The sequence below is a fragment of the Callorhinus ursinus genome, unplaced genomic scaffold (assembly GCF_003265705.2).
Source record: "Callorhinus ursinus isolate GAN/ISIS: 27379988/994484 unplaced genomic scaffold, GSC_fseal_2.0 scaffold25, whole genome shotgun sequence".
NCBI classification, from domain to species: Eukaryota; Metazoa; Chordata; class Mammalia; order Carnivora; family Otariidae; genus Callorhinus; species Callorhinus ursinus.
This window is the reverse complement of record NW_027397087.1, coordinates 6,678,954-6,699,952: the sequence shown is the minus strand read 5'-3', so window position 1 is coordinate 6,699,952 and position 20,999 is coordinate 6,678,954. Positions and strand designations below refer to the sequence as shown.

At 42.3% G+C, this 20,999-nt stretch overlaps 1 pseudogene; it reads left to right on the top strand.

Annotated features, from left to right (window-relative positions):
- The first annotated feature begins 19,491 nt into the window (after positions 1-19,491).
- On the top strand, positions 19,492-20,718 carry LOC112832914 (glutaredoxin-3 pseudogene; annotated as a pseudogene).
- The last annotated feature ends 281 nt before the right edge of the window (positions 20,719-20,999 follow it).

The window sequence follows — 20,999 nt, the reverse complement described above, 5'->3', positions numbered from 1 at the left end:
TATACATATTTAAGATATATTTATTTTAGAGGGAGAGTGAGCAAGCAAAAAGTGCAAGGGGGGCAGGGGCAGAGGAGAGAGAGTTTGAAGCAGACTCCGTGCTGAGCATGAAGCCAGATGTGGGGCTTGATCTCACAACCCTGAGATCATCACTTGAGCCGAAGCCAAGAGTCGAATGGCAAAGAGCACAAAGTTTAATCACACAGCTTCCTGCCCATATTTTGTTCCTACTACTCACAGCTTCTCAATACAGAGTAACTATTATTTCTCTAAAAAAACTCCCTTTGCCACTGTAGAAAATTCCTTTGCTAGTAGTTAAGTATTAGGAATAGGCAAAAACAGTACCTGGGTTTTCCATGGCTCAGTCTACTCGTTACTATCTTGCATGTTTGCTCATTCATTTAACAAAGACGCAGGTATCTATTACACATATCATTGATAATGATACTTTGTTTTTTTCAAAAGGTGGTTTCAAGTGCTTACTATGTGCCATGCACTATGTTAAGGATTTTACACTGATTACTTTTATTATATAATAACCACCACCATTTACTGAGGGTTCACCATCTGCTGGGAGTGATATCTGATGACTTACAAACATTGGCTCTGACGTTCAAAAGAGTATTTATGATCTCGGTTGTCTGCTAAGCACTTGTGTAGACACTGTGTGCAGCCCTTTCCACAGTTCTGGTGATCCTGGACCACCCCCCACCCACCCCCGCCTCCATTTCTAGCTGGCTTTGACCATATTGGAGTACTTCACAACTCTTGAAATAGATCATGCTTCTCTGACCTTGGAACGTGTGCTGATCTTTTTTGACCTTGCACTTGCTGTTCCATCTACCCACGTGTTTGCGCAGTTGCCTTCTTCATACCGCACAGACCTCTGCCCTACGTCCCTTTCCAGTGAGCCCGCTCTGACTTCCAGTCCCATAGCTGCCACTTTTATAGCCAGTCTCTGTCCCATCTTCTGGTGTTAAGCAATGTTTGTATTGTTGTTGTGTTTAAAGCAGATTTCATTTACGAAAAGAAAAGGTTTTCCAAGAGGACCTACTTTTGGTTTGTTGTCCCTAATAAGTAAAACTGAGACTATTGTTAAAAGTATTCTACAAAAATATGACAAATTCCAATCAGTTCCAGAGATCATCTTAAAGACTGTAATTTTGATTCAGTTCCTATTGGAGTTACAGTGTTATCAAACAAATACAACTGAATGGTTTTCTTAGAACACTAACTGGATAGTTCATCTTTCCTAAATTTCGTCGGTCAGTAGTTGGCAAATTATCGCCCCAGCCACCTCAGTCTCTTTATCTGCACAATGAGAGGGTTGTGTTGATTGATCACCATGGGCCCTTTGGCACAATCTCCTAAAGATGCAGATGGCTACACTTACTGATTTTGACTATGTGTCGGATACTGTAAGTGCCGTCCATATATTATCTGATTTCGTTCTTCCAGCACTTTTAAAAGGGATCTAGTATCATTTAGTCTCTTTAGATTAGAAAAAAGACACTCGGATAAAACAGACCTTGCCCACTAAGGTCACACAACTAATAACCATCAGATTCAAGTATTAAGCTCCTAACTGTGTTGGCACATTGCCTGTCCCAGGGCCTCTGGGGCTTCGGAGCAGAAGGTTAGATTACTTTCTGAAGAGAGCTCTCTAAGAAGGAGTCATGAGATTGTTTGTAGCTCCTATTAGAACTAGAAGCTGAGCAAAGCAAAGGCCCACATCAACCTGAAGCTTACATCTGTTCTTCCAAAGTCCCACGAGGCCTTTCTTACGGATTTGGATCACACTGTGCCTGGAAACGATTTAGTACTTTTCACAGCAATTTCGTAGAACTGAAATGAATTATCTTAAATCAGGTCTGTACTGTTCTTTTAGAATCTTGACTTTCAAATCTTCTCCCTGACCATACTTGCGTTGTTTTCCTCTTGGTCTAATTCAAATAACTCAGGCACCTCCCTGCAACATGTTAACTATGCAATATACAGCTCTGTGTGTTGGCGGGGGGAGGGGGGATAGGGGGGTGGGGGGTAGAACCTGTATATTTACCAAGTTATGTGGATTTAATTATATAATGCAGACATAGTTCAAATGTTTTTTTGGGAGAATTTGTCCTAATCCCTAAAATTAGATCAAAGTGCACGCACACACAAATGCACACACCCCCACATATTTTGGCTTTGTTCCTTGGTCTCTAAAGTTTTCTCTGTTGATTGGCCTTGTCTAGTGTCTTCCAGAAAAGGATTTTTTCTTGAAGACAAGAAATATGTCTTTGATTCCACTTCTGTTCACTTCAAGTACTGCTGTCTGTGAAGGAGAGGTTAGTTCCTATTTGCTGACCTTGTGATGAAAAGGATCTCAGAATTCACCTTCTCTACTGTGACCCACACTTACCTGATCAAGAGAATCACTTGCATATTCTTGGGCCTGAGTTGGAACTTTGGAGTCCGAATCCTCAGGGAAGGTGCCTGGTAATCTATTTTTAACATGCCAAGCAATTTTTAAAATCATTTTGTCATACTAAACCTGTTTAGTATCCCAAACAGGGTTGGGAAACTGATCCCCTTCATGATTGCAAAGGGTGTACAAATCTTATTTATAGCCACACCAATGATTTTGGGCTTCAGCTCTTTGGTTTTAAGAAATAGATATAGTCATTTTAATCCATGGAAAGGAGGATTTATAGGACAGATTATAGAGGGATTATAGGGACATAGAGTGTCCTTTTGAGACTCCAAGAGTAAGCAGTGAAGTACAGCCAGCCTCATGGAATGGAGGCTCTGTGGTCTCTCATTTGCGATGTTCTTGCTTTTCTCTGTATATCATGTTCCTCTCTCTACCAGCCTGGTTTCCCATGGTTTCAGCTTGTCCATGATCTATAATGGCCCCTTGGCCACAAGTCAGCTCACCCTCAGCTCTTTCCCTAGAGCCCATTGATTCTGTGTTTCAGTTTCCCACTTCATATTTCAAAGAGATCACTCATAGGCTCAGCTCAGAGTTTTACAGATAATATTTGCAGAAAAAACTCATGATTGTAATTTTGGATCATTGAGGAAATGTTTGAAACCAGTTTGCACTATGGCTTACTCACTGAGAGACAACGACTCCTTGGGGTTGTGCAACTAGATGTACATACATGACTGAAGAGCAGCAAATAATGAGCATGTGAGAAAAAACATTTTTTAAAAATTTTTATTTATTTATTTGAGAGAGGGTGAGAGAGCACTGGGGGATTTTTCTCTCCCTTTTCCCTGCTCTCTTGCTGTTCTCCTTCCCCCTTCTCCTCTGACGACTCCTGTTTTTTCTGCCTCAGACTGGAATCCGCCATTTCTGGTATCATTTATTTATTTATTTATTTATTTATTTAAAGATTTTATTTATTTATTTGAGAGAGAATGAGAGAGAGAGAGCACGAGAGGGAAGAGGGTCAGAGGGAGAAGCAGACTCCCTGCTGAGCAGGGAGCCCGATGCAGGACTCGATCGCGGGACCCCAGGATCATGACCTGAGCCGAAGGCAGTCGCTTAACCAACTGAGCCACCCAGGCACCCTCTTTTATTTATTGTTATTTTAATTTTTTTTAAAGATTTTATTTGACAGCGAGAGAGGGAACATAAGCAGGGGGCGGGGAGAAGGAGAAGCAGACTCCCCGCTGAGCAGGGAGCCTGATGTGGGGCTTGATCCCAGGACCCTGGGACCGTGACCTGAGCTGAAAGCAGACGCTTAACCGACTGAGCCACCCAGGCACCCCAAATGTGAGAAAACTTTGAATAGCATCAAGATTTTGTATAGTCAGAATTCCCAGAGTTTTCACTCCCTTCTAACTTTAGCTTGGATCTAAATAGCCCTTCCAGAATGTACTTGGTAGCTCTGAGGAAGGATTAGAAATACAGAGGCTGTTGTTCAAGTGAACTGGCTTTTTGTCATGTTCCATTTCATTTAGAGTGGATCAGTGGCTTTTCGTTTCTTTGAGACCAAGTTTGAAATGAAGAATCAACCCTGTTTATCTTTTTTGGTTCCCATTTTCCGGTCCAGGTGAGTTGTTGTCCCAAAGAAGAACACAGTGTGACCTGACTCCTGAATCACCCAGCTTGTTTCTTGGGACTTGAATGCACATAATAGGGCCATCTGTTGGCTCTCATTGAGCAGAAGTTTAAATCAAAATAAAATTCCCTTCTGTCTGATCTCAGATTTACTGCTGTTCTGGGAAATGTCACAGAAGCAAAAGCAATGTTATTTCACTAAAAATAGTTGTCAGAAACTAAGAGTCATGTCAAAAACTTCTGGAGATTTTGGCTCCAAAAGCCCACATGATATCTGGTGACAAGTTCATTGGAGGTCCAAATGATAAAAATGTTGTTTAGAGAAATGAAATGATGCTATATAATCGAGCTCACATATTAATTACCCGTTGCTTTTCTGCTCTTTTGCCCATGCTCATGACTCTGGGCAGGAAAGACTTGGAAAGGAGGCCAATCTCAAGAGCCAGATTTTCTTCTAGCTGAAAATGTTGATGGATCTTGAGAATAGAGCTTGCTGGTATGAATTTTCAGAATGAGGATGAGGTTTGAAATTATATAGATCTGTTTTTAAATGTAAGCTTTTGAGTCTAGATGTTATTTCATCCACCCTGGTATACCTGTGAGGCTTCCTTCTTGCTTCCTGTGAGGGCTACAGAAGAAATACAAGAAAAAGCTGTGTGTCCTTGCCAAGACTATTAGTGTCCAGAGGGCAAAAGCTATCACACACAAAACAAAAAAGCCTAAGTTAAGTACTGAACTCCTAATACTCATACCATAGACATTTAAAGAAGGAAAATTCTGTAATGGATAAATCTTTGAAACAGATTTGTTTTTATCAGGTTTCATGGGGGGAGGTGATGAGAGTATAAATAAGTTTTATATTCTGTCATTTATATTACCAATTTTTGGCAATCCATTTCTAATCAATTATAACTTTATAATACTTTCATTGTTTTTAAAAAATTACTTAAAAATTATTTGCCAAGGTGTTTTTTTTTTTAACAGAATAAAGTACGAGAAAAGTATCAAGCGTTTTCTCAGGAGGTTGGCTAATTGTTCCAACAGTAGATATAAGGCCCATTAAGTAGAATGTAAGACCTGTGACTTAAGTTCTGCTGTTTCTAGGGTCCAGCATAGTGTGTATTACACAGTGGGTACTAGGTGAACACTTGATTAAGTGAATCGTGGCATGGATGATGGCTGTGATTTGGTGAGATGGAGGACACGTTCAATAAAGGCATTAAGGTGGGAACCAGCTTGATGAGAACAGAGGTTGAGGGTAACGAGGGTCATTGGAAATAACATTGGTACAGATAGGGAAAGATCAGGCTATAGAAAGTTATAAAAGAGTGTAAGTTTTTTAAGACAGGCAAGAGCAAACCACCGAATTTTATGAATAGGAAAATGATCATTACTTTAAAAAAATCTTGCAAGTCATACAAAAGTGATTTGGAAGAAGCAGAGAGACCAGTCACTTTGTTAGCTAATGAGGCATAAACCTACGTGATGAAAGCTGAGAAAGACCGAAACCCGATATAAAGGATAAGTGCTAGGACCCAGTGACAGGATAGGAATAAAGGGCAAAGAATGGGACTAGTATTGAAGAGAATGGGCCGGTTAGGAAGGTGAGCCAGTTTGGATGGGTGGGCTGCTTGGGAAAGTAGGGTGCCTGGATCAGTTCATGCTTGAAGCAGTGGTAGGACAACCATCTGAAATGGTTGGGTTTATACAAGCTATGAAGGATTAGACATCAGGGTTGGATTTAGAGATCGAAGAACCGTTACCATGGAGGGGACAGATCAAGTCACGTAAGATCAGAGAGAAAATGAGCAGAAGGCAAGGATCCTGGGGGGCTAGAATGAGGGCAATAGTGGTCAACCGGGATGAAATTCACCTCATGACCCCCTTGAGAGTAGGGGGCATTTTCTATGCATTTTTGCATTCCTGCCATGAAGCACCATGCCTAGCTCACAGTAGGAGTGCTCAATAACTCCTTGCTAAAAGAATGCAATTCCTGCCATGCTATATGAATTCATGGCAATCCAAGAAACTCAGGAGAGTGCTCATCTGAAGTCCTCACTGGGAATATGATGATATTAGAGCAGGGAACAAAATTTTCCTTTTAGCACTTAGGACCATTGACTTCTACTTCTCTGTATGCCACTTTTTCTTGTCATGTGAAGAAGAATAAGGGAGATGTTAGGGCTTCTTTGATTTGTAGAATTTTTTTTTTTTTTTTTTGGTGGAAAGGAACAAGTTAAGCACCAGAGTTCCTTTTTTCTTAACAAAAAAGAAACAAACTCAACAGCAAACTTATAAAATATTTATATTGTGTGGGACCTAAAGACAGTTAGTCCTGTCCTAGACAGTTTATAATCAAAGCCAGTTCTGACCTTGGGCCGTGGCATTCTGTGTTCTTGTTGGCTGCCATCTTCCCTCATGGGGCAACAATATTGCCTTAAACCGGTCTTCTAATTCATAGTGCTCAAGAGTGGCCATTCCAAATGCACGGGTGTGAAGACAGCCCAGCGCTCTATCATATCACATCCCAGCAGACCATGACTATCCCTACATTCAAACTATACTGATTTTTGAAAACCATGAGATTTTTGTTTTTTAACAATTTTGGAATTTCTGTAAACACTCACTTTATTAACTCTATACATCCTGTTAAGTAGATCTTGGCAATGTCTTTGCTTGTGGAATTCCTAAAGTCCAGAAGACCTGCCAGAGTATTTCCTTTGCTTTTTCCTTCTTCCAAACCAGGCTTTGAGGGGAGCCTGTGAGTGTGGGTTTTGTATGGCAGCCATCTTGGTGGATGTGAAGGTTTAAATGGCACCTTTCTTTGCAGGTAGGTTGGCAGACAGAATACTGCTGGCAGAATGGATGATTTCAAGCTCTAAGTCGAAGGCAGGAAACCCCATTTTGAATTGCTTATTTATTTTTCCCTGAAGGGTTGGTATCTCAATGTTCTACTCAGTAACCAGTGAGTTGGAGGATTTTATTTGCTGCTTCTTGAAGAGTTTTTTTTTTTTATACAAAGTTGAAATTAAGTTTATTTTTTCTTTTTGTCCTCTACTTTTTTTTTTCGTTGACAGAGAGTAGACGCATGGCCCAAAGCTTGGGCTTGGCGTTTCTCCTTTGGGCCAGCTTGTCCTATATCTGTCCTTGTATTTATATTGCCATGACACCCTGGCTTCTGTCTCCCAAACACGTGATGCTTTCAGTTTAGACTTGGCCGCTGGCCCCTGCAGGGCTCAAATGCACAGAGGGAGTTGAAATGGAAATGTTTCTTTGGGCCAGGCTTCTCCCTGGACATTAGACACTACTCTCTTTTTCTCCTTTCCCTTGTCTTTGGCCAAACAGGCAGCGTGCGCTTCATCGGAGGACCAGCATAATTACATGGAACATAGTTGTGGTATTCCTAAATTGCGGGATGATTACATGATACATAGTACCCCATGAGTTGGATGCATCTAAGAAGCCAAGCTTCCTTGGTAAATTCTACTTTGGAGGATGGAGTGTGAGGATGACAGTAGAAGTTACTTATACATTGTCATTCATTCACTGAATGCACACTTACTGAGTAGCCACCACTGGCCAGCCACTAAGAATTCTGAATTAAAGCATGATTCCACTGGTAGTACAGTATAGCAAAGATACCTTAAGATTTGGAAACAGAAGACCTGGTTTGAGTCTTGGCTCTGCCACCTACTGACTTAGGAAAATAAGCATAAGGCAATACACAGGTGCACAGAAGGAAAGGCTGGCTCATTTGACCTTGGATAGTTGGAGAAAGCATCAGAGGGGGGAGTAACTTTTGAGCTGTTTATCAAAGAATCATTGGGAGTTTGTCAGGTGGATGAAGTAAGGTGTGGGGATATCTCTTGGGTAAGTTCAATAGTGAAAGGAAAAATCACATATAATGAAAATGCAGTATCTTAAGGAGACTGTGAGCTGTCTGGGGAGGCCAGAACACACAGTGCATGGAGAGAAACTTTTTTTTTTTATTGAAGTATAATTGACATACAATATCCTATTAGTTTCAGGTGTACATCATAGTGATTCAATATTTTTATACATAATGAAATGATTCCCACAGTAAGTCTAGTTACCCTCTGTCACCATAGGAAGTTATTGCAATATTATTGACTATATTCTCTAGGCTGTACATTACATCCCCATGGCTTGTTTATTTTATGACTGAAAGTTTGTATCTCTTAATCCCCTTTACCCATTTCACTGCCCCCACCCCCTCAACAAGCCCCTTTCTCCCTCCGGTAACCAACAGTTTGTTTCCTATATCTATGAGTCTGTTTCTGTTTGTTGTTTGTTTTTTTAGATTCCACATATAAGTAAAATCATAGAGTATTTCACTTAGCGTAATACCCTCTGGGTATATCCATGTTGTTGCAGATGGCAAGATTTCATTCTTTTTTTTAATGGCTGAGTAATAATCCATACATATGCATACATACTTACATACGTACCACATTTGCTTTACCCATTCATCTATCAGTGGACTCAGGCTGCTTCCATATCTTGGCTATTATAAATAATGCTACAAAAAACATAGGGGTGTATGTATCTCCTAGAATTGGTGTTTATCTTTGTATAAATATCCAGAAGTGGAATTGCTGGATGGTATGGTACTTCTATTCTTGATTTTTTAAAAATATTTTATTTATTTATTAGAGAGAGAGTGAGAGAGAGAGCATGAGAGGTGAGAGGGTCAGAGGGAGAAGCAGACTCCCTGCTGAGCAGGGAGCCCGATGTGGGACTCCATCCCGGGACTCCAGGATCATGACCTGAGCTGAAGGCAGTCGCTTAACCAACTGAGCCACCCAGGCGCCCTATTCTTGATTTTTTTGAGCAACTTCTATATTGTTTTCTGTAGTGGCTCTGCAAATTTACATTCTATGGGGATAAGCTGAGGCTATTGCTGGAAAGATGGACTGATGCTCGCTTGTGAAAGCCCTTGAATGCCTTGCAAAGGACTTCGGACTTCAGGCTGCTGCCCGGGGTTCTCTAACCTCAGTTTCTAATCAGGTGGGTCAAATGATCATATTTGCATTTTTTATGTTCCTGGCAGTAGCACTGAGGTGACTTGGGGGAGGGAGGACGACTGGTGGCTTTTTCCTAGAACAGATGAGATGAGACATTGTTGTTTTTCATGTCAATTTCGATAAAGCACCACGGATGCTTCTGCTATAAAGCAGGTGTGGTGAGCATGTGTGCGTGAGTGGTGGAACACTGTCCCAGAGACTGAGTGACAACCGCCTGGTGCCAACCGGCTGGTTCTCTGGTCATATGTGATGGAGAAGTCCCAGGGGAGCAGGGGGGAGGGGGCCCTGAGGTTCTCTGCTCTCGGATTTCAAAGGCCCCAATGGTGAAGGTCCAGCCACCTTGGCAAGGACAGCATGCTAGCCTCTTGGGGTGGTCCCTTGAGCAGGTTTACAACAGAGCACTCACTTTTCTCCATGTGAGCCTTTGAACCTCTTTGAAGACAAGAGGATTTTTTTCCTCTGCCACAGCCAGAATGTTAGTCCACGTTTATGTACTTTTGTCCTTAGACTCCATGGGGAATCTATTCTTGTTGAAAATCTTCGTTGCACACTTGGCTGGAAGCCACTGTTGTTACATTTGTTGGACACTTGCTGGACACAGCTGGTGCTCTCTCGAGCCCAGAGAATAAAAGTATTGATAACTGTGATGCCGATCAGAGCTAATTGGTAGACAAATGCTATTATTCGGTGTAAAGCTAAGGATCAGTGGTCTGGCTGTTACGATACTTGGGTGAAATGGGTATTTGTTGCAGTCATGCAGAGGCTGAATGGTGTCACCAGGATGAGTGAAAAATCCTATTGTGGTGACTAGATGGGAAAAGGAACAAAGTAAATGCAGTCCCCTACTAATTTATGACTTTTTATTTTATGTGAAGAAAATGCCTAAGTAGCAGAAAATCTGGAAAAGCTGTCAGGAAATATTCCCATCTTAAATTTAAATCTGTGAGGTTATTACTGTTAAGTGAAGTATGTGCAGGCTATAATGAAGCAATCAAGGAGGGACTTATCATTTAGACCAGAATGTGACAGGAGTGGGGGAGGCATTTTTTTATTTTTTATTTTTTAAAGATTTTATTTATTTGACAGAGACAATGAGAGAGCACAAGCAGGGGGAGCAGCAGAGGGAGAGGGAGAAGCAGGCTTCCTGTGGAGCAGGGAGCCCCATGTGGGGCTCGATCCCAGGACCCTGGGATCATGACCTGAGCCGAAGGTGGACGCTTAACCGACTGAGCCACCCAGGTGCCTCAGGGGAGGATTTATTGACGAGGTGACATTCGAGGTGGTTTGGGTAGGATAGGTAGGCCAGTAAAGAGTGAGAGAATGTTTCATGAACCTGTAATTTTAGTCTCTGCAAACTGGTATGTATAATGTGAGGTAAGGGTGCAAAGTCATTGTTTTGCATGTGGATATCCAGTTTAAATGGTATCCAATTTGTGAATTCTCACATTTAAAAATGTATGTGTATGTGTTACATACACACAATTCTGAAATAATATACACAAAATCTGATTAACTCTCAATAGTGGGTTAATGAATTAAAAATTCCTTCTCTACCTGTTTTTTTCACAAGTGTGTGTTTATTATGTGATAAGGAAAACCAGGTTATTTTTTTAAAGATTTATTTATTTAGAGAGAGAGAACGTGTGCACAAGTGCACGCAGGGGGAGGGGCAGAGGGCGAGGGAGAGAATCTTAAGCAGACTCCCCTCTGAGTGAGGATCCTGACATGGAGCTCTATCCCATGACCCATGAGGTCATGACCTGAGCCAAAACCAAGAGTTGGACGCTTGACTGAGCCACCCAGGTGTACCTCAAAACCAGATGGTTTTTTCATGTGAGAAGAAGCAGTAAGAAGTAGTCTTGTGGCGGGGTGCCTGGTGACTCAGTCGTTAAGCGTCTGCCTTCGGCTCAGGTCATGATCCCAGGGTCCTGGGATCGAGTCCCGCATCGGGCTCCCTGCTCGGCGGGAAGCCTGCTTCTCTCTCTCCCACTCCCCCTGCTTGTGTTCCTGCTCTCGCTGTCTCTCTCTGTCAAATAAATAAATAAAATGTTTAAAAAAAAAAAGTCGTTTTGCGTTAATGTCCTTGCTTTAGCGTGCACATGAGTTTGAGTACCATATAGTCCTGAGTGGTAACAAAAAGGCTTTGATATATGCAAAGTATTTGAAGGGCAGAAAGGGTACAGGAACAGACTGCCCACGAATGCCCTCTGTTTGGAATAACAGGTCTTATCAAGAACCTGAGAGAAGGGCTTGGTTTCTTCCCTCTTGACAGATGCAGGAGTGGTCTCTGAGTGGAGGACATTTACTTTAGGGTGGGATTCCAGAGCTCCTCACCTCCCCATCCGGTGGGCAGTGCCACGCTGGCTCTACCACCGGGATCTCACCGGGCCCACCCAGGAGGAAGAGCTATTTAAATGCAGACATGTCCCAAACACTTCTATCATTGGCATAGAATCAAGCTGATTATCTAAGCCCGCCCCCTCTTTTTATAAAGTGGGAAACCAGTGCTCATAATGACTGAATAGTTAGCCTCAAGCCTTGCAGCTGGCTCACAGCAGAGCTGAGATTAGAATCCAGATCTTCTGATTCTCTGGGCAGTGACTCCCCCGCTGACTCCACCCACATTCTGTCTCGTGTTCACATCTACTGTCTTACAGATCCTTAGCACAGCCAAGTAGTATACCTAAGAGTAGAAAAGGAGCTCAGAGGCTAAGGCTGTGTTCTGGAAAGCCCCTAAGAACAAACATTTCTATGACTGCATAGTTGAAATGATAAGAGACACAGCGAACTTCCTCTTCATAGAACTTTTTTTTTTTTTAACTCTTGTTATTTCCCTTTAAAAGGCATATTACTGCCATGGAATCATAAATCATCATAAGCCAGTTATAAACAACCATTAATAGATGGGAAGAGCTTGCTTAATAGGAATTCTTGTAGAAAAAAGTTCAGGAGAATTCATTACATTTTCCCATTGTCAGTTGGCATTGAAAGTTAGCTAGTAAACTGTTGTTCCTTTCCTGGGATACAGATATAGACTAAGTGGTATTGTCTTAAAATCCCACTGTATGGGGCACTTTAAGACCATATCCAGACTATTGCCCACAGTCATGGGCATCATTTAAGATAGTGACAACTTAGAGAGCACCCAGAGAGTTGCCAACCAAGATGCTGACACATTCCAGACTCTGCACTGAGCAGTGGGTGCTTGGTGGGAATGCAATGCCATGTGTCTTTTATTCTCCATCCTAATTGTGAGAGATTACAATTCTGAGGTCAGGGACTAAGCAGAGATTTCTTTTTTAAAAAAATTTTTTATTGTTATGTTAATCACCATACATTACATCATTAGTTTTTGATGTAGTGTTCCATGATTCATTGTTTGTGCATAAAACCCAGTGCTCCACGCAGAACGTGACCTCTTTAATACCCATCACCAGGCTAACCCATCCCCCCAACCCCCCTCCCCTCTATAACCCTCAGTTTGTTTTTCAGAGTCCATCGTCTCTCATGGTTCTTCTCCCCCTCCGATTTACTCCCCTTCATTCTTCCCCTCCTGCTATCTTCTTTTTTTTTTTCCTTAACATATATTGCATTATTTGTTTCAGAGGTACAGATCTGTGATTCAACAGTCTTGCACAATTCACAGCGCTCACCATAGCACATACCCTCCCCAATGTCTATCACCCAGCCACCCCATCCCTCCCACCCCCCACCACTCCAGCAACCCTCAGTTTGTTTCCTGAGATTAAGAATTCCTCATATCAGTGAGGTCATATGATCCATGTCTTTCTCTGATTGACTTATTTCACTCAGCATAACACCCTCCAGTTCCATCCACGTTGTTGCAAATGGCAAGATCTCATTCCTTTTGATGGCTGCATAATATTCCATTATGTATATATACCACAACTTCTTTATCCATTCATCTGTCGATGGACATCTTGGCTCTTTCCACAGTTTGGCTATTGTGGACATTGCTGCTATAAACATTGGGGTGCACGTACCCCTTTGGATCCCTACATTTGTATCTTTGTGGTGACTACCCAGTAGTGCAATTGCTGGATTGTATGGTAGCTCTATGTTCAACTGTTTGAGGAACCTCCATACTGTTTTCCGGAGTGGTTGCACCAGACTAAGCAGAGATTTCTAAGACAAGCTCAGAACTGCCAGACCTTGGAGTCAGGATAAAGTGGGAAACATCACAGTTTGGGCTAATGAGAATAGCAGTAGACCACCTGGATGAAAAGATCTTGAAGTCTTATTTATCTGTTTGTTTATGTGGATTTCTTCTGTTCCTGGCTCACAGGTTAATTCCTGCATGTCCAGTTTATCTATTTTTTTCAAAAAAGGAGGAAAAATACAATTGAATCTAATAAAGCATATTCTAAAAATACTGTATTTGGCCTGTAAAATCATTATTTTACCTTATTAAATACATTCTAGCTTTTATACTGTAGGAGGATTTCTGATCAGTGCCTGGCCACTCTGTAAGCCCTTATCAAACACATAAAGCACACCTAAGAAGACTTGGTCAATCAAAACTCACTAGGTGAAAGCAGGAGAGAGAGATCTATGTGCAGGGAAAGGTGTTACAGCTTCTTCAAACTTCTCTCAGGTTTTACCAGGCTCATCAGGCTCCAAAGAGACACGGACTTCAAGGACAGTTGTCCATTCTTGAATTAAATAAATTGCCCACATTCATGTGTGATAATGTTCAATGTTTGTTAGGCTTTCAACTTTGTCACTTAGTTGACTAGCAGCAGTAGAGAATTGGGAAGGAAATGAAGCTTCCAAGGTATACAAAGTCTAGCAGGTATGAATTTCAACTTGTATATCAAAAAATATCCCATTGGTTGAGTGGAAAAATGTATAAATACTACTTCCAAACCATATTGAGCTTGTAATTACAAACTGTCACAATAATCATAGTAAGCTTTTATTAAGGACGGTGCTATGTGGAATTCAATATGGACTGAGTTAATCAAGAGGATCCCTACCCTCAGGGTTATGTCAGCTCTTAGCTTATAGACTGTTAGGCAAAAATGCTCATTATCTTATTGACACACCCTGTGAACAGCTGTATTGTGGTTACAGAGCTTAGTGAAACATAGTTTGATCATAGGCAAGAAACGAAACTTGTGAAATAGTGTCTGCTCATGAAAAAAAATAAAATGAAAAAAAAAAACCCTCCAAAGTTTATTGGTAACAGAGTAAGAGGATCCTGGTTAGTCAGGGCTTGGGAAAGCATGGATATATAGGCTTGGAACTTTATTATCACATGGGCTTCTTGATTAGATGGGGATGCAAATAAAGCGGGGAGTGGGAAGAAGGCAAAAATCAAATGACTAATAGAGCTAATGATATGTCTCACTGTGATAATGTAAAAGTACTACCAGTTCCACCAGTTTATTTTTGGAGAATGGATAGAAGTTTAGAATCTATTTATGGGGCTCCGTTATTACCCAGGAGAGAAGGATTTTCTTTGCAGCAAGACCAACATAAATGGGTTTAGTGAGTCACAATTTTCTTGTGAAGGCTGGTTTTAGAACCTCCCCGTAGGGACCTCTGCCCACGCTGCTTAACTGTTGTGAGGAAATACAACTTCTTGGGGTCTCTGTTACTGTCCCTTTCCCCAGCCACTGGGACTTTGGGTAAAAAAAGCTATTGTGACAATGATGATTGATGATCATAATAAGCATGGCCAGCATTCCATAGTATCTTAGGTGGTTCCTCTGCACCCAGATACTGAGATTGGAAAGGGCACAAAGGGTGTTAGGAAGAATAGGGGAGACATAAAACCTGGCCTCTCTCAATTATTTTAGAATGTAAGTGGGAAGTTTCTGGAGTTCACCTTGATGGTGAGGCATAAATGTTAATCACACTGGCTTGGAGAGCGATCTAGCTGAGTATATCACCTCTCTAAGATGGTTCTTTTGTAACAGGGGGATAATGCCTTGTGCTTCATGGGTTTGTGGTGTGGATGGAGGGAGATTAAATGAACTGTCCTTGCTCAGATGATTACCCAGCTAATGCTCCCAATTCTTTTCGGTCTCTGCTGTTATATCACTTCCTCAGAAGAGCTTTCCTTTCAATTCTGTGTAATGTACACCCTACCCTTCTGCCCATGCCTCCCTAGAACCTCACTCTGCTTTCGCTTTCTTTACAGTAGTTATCATTACTCAAAACATATGTCTATGTTGGTTTTCTTTTTTTTTTTACTGTGTCTCTTTCCCTCACTAGAACATATGTTTTATGTGGTGGGATTTTTAGGCTTGCTCTATCTTTGGGGAGTGATAGCACATAGGAGGTATACTTAATAGATGTGTTGAATGAATAAATGAATGAATGAATGAAATGTAAAATGCTTTGCACAGTGGCTGGCATGTAATGAGTACTTGAAGGAATGAAATTTCTGCACCAATTATATGTGGATTGGCACTGGATAGAAAGCTCCTGTCTGAAAAGAGTGGTCTCATTCTACTCCTGGTGAGGCCAGACAGAATGTGGAGGGCCCAAGGGCTGGTGATGGATGTAGCATCACCTAGAGAACATTATTAAGCCTTTGGAGGTGTAGGGTCCAGCCAACAGGATATGGAGGAAATTCCTGAACTCCCCACACATGGAAACCCAGCAGAGTTTGAAGGTCACAATGGGCTACTCTGAATGCTCATTTGGGAGGTGATCACGGCCAAGGCAACACTGGCCTGCTGCATGGTACACATCATCTGCTCCCACTTTTCCTTCAGTTATGGGGAGAGGGAATGGATTTTTGCCTTGATGCTTCCCTTCTGGCCTAAACTTGCAAAATGGATATTTATTTATTTTAAAGTGCTGCATACAAGGTAAATTCATAGATAACAATTTATCAACTTGAAGCTTTGTATAGTGTTCCCTGGTCTCCATACTTACGATAATCTGAAGAAATCTTCGGGGTGCTGATTTATATCCAGGGGACAATCCAGCTTCTTCCACCTTGTTCCTGCAGGATGTAATTCATATATTCCTCCTGTGTTAGTCATGGTCCTTGAGAAGCAGACACCAAGGTAGTGTTAAATGTTGTAGGGATTTTCTTGAAGGAAGTGCTTATGTGAAAGGACCTAGAGAGGGAGCCGGACAATGATGGGTTAGCAGTCAGCTCACAATGTAGGCCTGACTCAGTGAAGGGGATGAGGAGAGAAGTCTAGGAGGGGAGCAGGCCAGACTGCCAGGCAGCCTAAGGAAGCCTCCGCAAAGCCCCTGGGAAGTCTTTGTGCCTGAGTCAGCCAACAAAGGAGTCCTGTGTCTCCCAGGATGGAGTCCTCCCACCACAACCTATCATCCACAGCAAGCAGCTTTTGGAAAGTGGTATCATCGTGCAAACAGCAGTGGACTTAAAAGTGCCATAGTTAGGGCCCTGGTTCAGTCCCATTCCCTGTAGAAGGAGGTGTGCAGGGCACATTCTCATGGCTTCTATACTCCGGAAAGCTAGACGATGCCATAACCATCCCCTAAAGCTGGTAGCTCTGTGATGCAGTACCAGGCTACTGAGTGGAAAAGATGGCGTTAGGCCTCTCCCTCAGGAACATACAAACTAAATAGGTTAACACACACATGATAATGGAGGGGGTAAATTTTCTTCTTCCAGCAGCTGTCCTAGACACAGTGGTTCTCTGACATTCCCTGACCCAGGAATGTACCACTCACAAGTTGGTCTGTGTCCTCTTAGATTCCCCTAAATCCGTCTTTCCTAGGATGTAACTTGTGTGCTCTGTAGGACTGGGCCAGTACCAGTTCTCATAGTTACAGCCTCAAAGAACCACAACTTCAAGAGGTCAATCATGGTGTGTAGACCTACCTACTTACTTAATCTCTTTCCACCATTCTGTTTTCTATTAAAGGAACTGGTATCTCCTTCTTGTCCTGGGCCTTGGTTGGGATCATCCAAGTCCATCCTGATGACTCTCCTCTAGGGAGAATCTCAAGGAGTTGGGCTTGCAGTCACTGTACCCTCAGAAGGTCATTTGGGTTCCTTATGAAAATTTCCTCATTCTCTTCCTAGCATGTTAACATTCCTATATCAATAACTTACTTCTGGGGGAAAATTAGGAATACATGGTTCACTATCGCTCCACTCTACTTGCTAGCTGAAAATGAGAGCAGTTGAAATAATATCTCAGACAAATATTTTCCGTAATCTGTAGAGAGTAATCAATACTTGGAAGGAAAGTTACTTGGCGACAGTGTTAACATTCCATTTTCTGAAGCATTTTTGTGTGCTTGACTTCATGGTCTCATACCTTTTCATCATTTTTCAACCACTGGTTACTGTCACTTCTCACAGCCAAGAGGTCCTCTTTGTGCAGATTTGTGTAGCTGATTTCTGCTGAGTTTCTTTTCTTCTCCTAGAGTTTTGGTATAATGGGGCCAGGTCTAGTGAAGTGAGTCAAGTAAATGGCTGATTTTTCTCCCTGGAGCCCTGTCCTTCTGTGGAACATTCACCATGTGATTTGCCCTTGGGAAGATGCAGCTGTTAGCAGGCAGCCTGTATGACCCAAAGCAAATGAGAAGAATCCTTCTTGTGAGCTTGAGAGCACATGCTGGGTGGGCGGGAGTGCTTTGTTTTTCACCCTTTTAGAGCTTGTTGCTTCCAAATAAGTGGCTGTAAATGGAGATGAAGGGATAAGACTTTGTGACTAATTCCTCTGGGGAGCCTAAATATCCCCACTCCTGACCCCAGTGTGTCATCTCCCCCGTCTTCCCACTGCAAGGCTCATAGCAGCTTTATGACAAGGTGGGTGTTTTTGATCTAGTTCAGGATGGGGACCAATCCAATCCTCCCCAGCTCTGGTGTTCTTTCCATGACGGAGCTGACGCTCAGCCAGTGGAATCCCAGTGAGCTCAGGGAACAGGCGGTGTGTGTCAGGTTGATTCAGCTGAGGAAGTCATGGCCTTGGTTTCACCTTATAAGTCTGTGGTTCCGGTCTTAGCTTGAAAACCCAAAGCTCTGAGCATTCCCAGATGACATCTGTAGTTTTTCCAACACACATTTGGCCTCCTTGCTTGCTTGTAGTGCTTTGATTGTGCAATCACACTTTGGCACATTCTTTGTCCTGTGAAATCTGTACATTTTCAGCTCAGACATCTCAAAAATCATCATTGAAGCATTTTTATCAGGGTGGCTTATCGTAAAACAGAATCACTCTCACCGACATTTCTGGTAACCAGGAGGAGGAGAATGACAACGAGGAGGGGGGAATGTGTAGTGGAAGGAGGGCTGGCCTTGTTATTGGATAGCCAAGTTTCAAGTCCTGCCTGCCTTTTTTGACTTATTGAAGAACCTTAGGCTTTTAGGGGCTCAGATTAATCTCCTGTAAAATGGAGAAAATAGTATCAACCTTGCTGTTGTTGGAGGTAATTTAAGGGTTAAGTAAGTGGACTCCCTATGTTTTGTATAAATATATATGTGATGTGTGTGTGTGTGTGTGTGTGTGTATGTATGTGTGTAGTGGTTGTTCTAGTGTAGCGGTGGGAGTGGTATAACCTGATTGTGTGTTTAAGGAATCTCAGCTCACTTTTAAGCCTTCAATAAATCACACACATACTCACAGATGTACACAACATGCTTGCACGCACACATAAACAGGCCCCATGCACACATGCACACACGTTCCTTGGAAACCTCTACTTTTGATAAATAATTTGCTTCGGAGGTTGGCCCAGACTACGTGTCTATGAATTATTCCTCAACCCCCCAAACTGTCTGGGAATGTTTGAACTGGGTTCTGTGCTGATATCCATAGAGGCATTCCTCAACTTTCCCTTTTCAGCCATCAACTGGTAGCAGGTACAATCAAGAGATGACAAATTGTTGCTAACTTCTTCACTAATATCTGAGGACATAAATCATTCTGAATCCTAGTTTAGGGTATTTGGAAAAAAGAAATATTTCCCTCCAACTCTTGGAACACTTCCCTGTTATTGCAGCATTCATGTTGTTTCCAAAAAGACTTTAGCATAGGCCTTTTTTTGGCACAGTGAGAAAAGATACAGTCCTTTCCCTTATGAGGTCTCTATGCCAAAATATTGGTCACCGGCTTCTTAGCACATTTAGTAAATGGCTTGTTGCCTTATAATTATGAAATGGAACCTCAGGCAATGTATTGGAAAATAAATAAAAAAAGATAACTCCTTCCTGGAACAAACTTTGCAAATTTGACTTGTCATTTAGCTATTGATATATCGAACTTCGTTTTCATTTAATTACTCAGCCAACTGATTAATCAAAATATTTATCAATAACCCACTGCCTTTTGGCACTGTCAAAGTGCTGGGAATACAATGATGAACATGACAAAGAACATGATTGTCTTTTATGGAGATTGTAGCCCACGAGTTAAGAAACAAGGTGCAGGCAGCATGGCGGCGGGGGCGGCTGAGGCGGTGGCGGCTGTGGTGGAGGTCGGCTCAGCCCAGCAGTTTGAGGAGCTGCTGTGCTTCAGAGCCAAGTCCCTCCTTGTGGTCCATTTTTGGGCGCCATGGGCTCCACAGTGTGCTCAGATGAACGACGTGATGGCAGAATTAGCCAAAGAACAGCCTCAAGTTTCGTTTGTGAAGTTGGAAGCTGAAGCCGTTCCTGAAGTATCTGAAAAATATGAAATTAGTTCTGTTCCCACCTTTCTGTTTTTCAAGAATTCTCAGAAAATTGACCGATTAGATGGTGCACATGCCCCAGAGTTGACCAAAAAAGTTCAGCGCCATGCATCTAGCGGCTCCTTCCCACCCAGTGGTAACGAGCATCCTAAAGAAGATCTCAACCTTCGCCTGAAGAAATTAACTCATGCTGCCCCTTGCATGTTGTTTATGAAAGGAACTCCTCAGGAGCCGCGCTGCGGTTTCAGCAAGCAGATGGTGGAAATCCTTAACAAACATAGTATTCAGTTTGGCAGTTTTGATGTCTTCTCCGACGCAGAAGTTCGTCAGGGCCTCAAAACCTACTCCAACTGGCCCACCTACCCCCAGCTCTATGTTTCTGGAGACCTCATAGGAGGACTTGACATAATTAAGGAGCTTGAAGCATCTGATGAACTAGATACAATTTGCCCTAAAGCTCCCAAATTAGAGGAAAGGCTCAAAGTACTGACAAATAAAGCTTCTGTGATGCTCTTTATGAAAGGAAACAAACAGGAAGCAAAATGTGGATTCAGCAAACAAATTCTGGAAATACTAAATAATACTGGTGTTGAATACGAGACATTTGATATATTGGAGGATGAAGAAGTTTGGCAGGGGTTAAAAACTTATTCAAATTGGCCCACGTACCCTCAGCTGTATGTGAAAGGGGAGCTCATTGGAGGTCTGGATATTGTTAAGGAACCGAGAGACAATGGTGAGCTGCTGCCAGTGCTGAAAGGAGAGAACTGGGGACTGTTACGCTTGGTGCCTGACTGCTGCAGGAAACCTTCCTCACGGCGGGGCCGCTCACGACTCCGTTCTCAGACTGCTGCGCACCCAGTTAGGCTCGGTGTATCCCACCAGCTCGTGCTAAATACATGTATGTTTTGTTTGTTTTTCATCAAACCAGAATGCAATAAACATCTTCAAATCCAATTAAAAAAAAAAAAGAAACAAGGTGCAAAGTACTAGGGGGCAAGAAGTATAGGGCACTATAAGAACACAGGAGAAGGACATTGCTTCTAGAGTTGTAGAGAGAGCAAGCAAAGCATGAGTTGGGATCTGAGATTGATTTAGTGTGGATGGGTCCTGAGTGGAAGGGAGCAAGTGGACATGGGTGAGGCTCTAGAGAAGAGGCAGGGCCAGATCATCAGTTCTCAAAGACCTTAAAGGCCTTTGTAGAGAGTTTGATTCTACTCTGAGGCACTGGGGGGTAATCTACAAAGAAGTATAAGTGTGTGTAATGTGGAAGG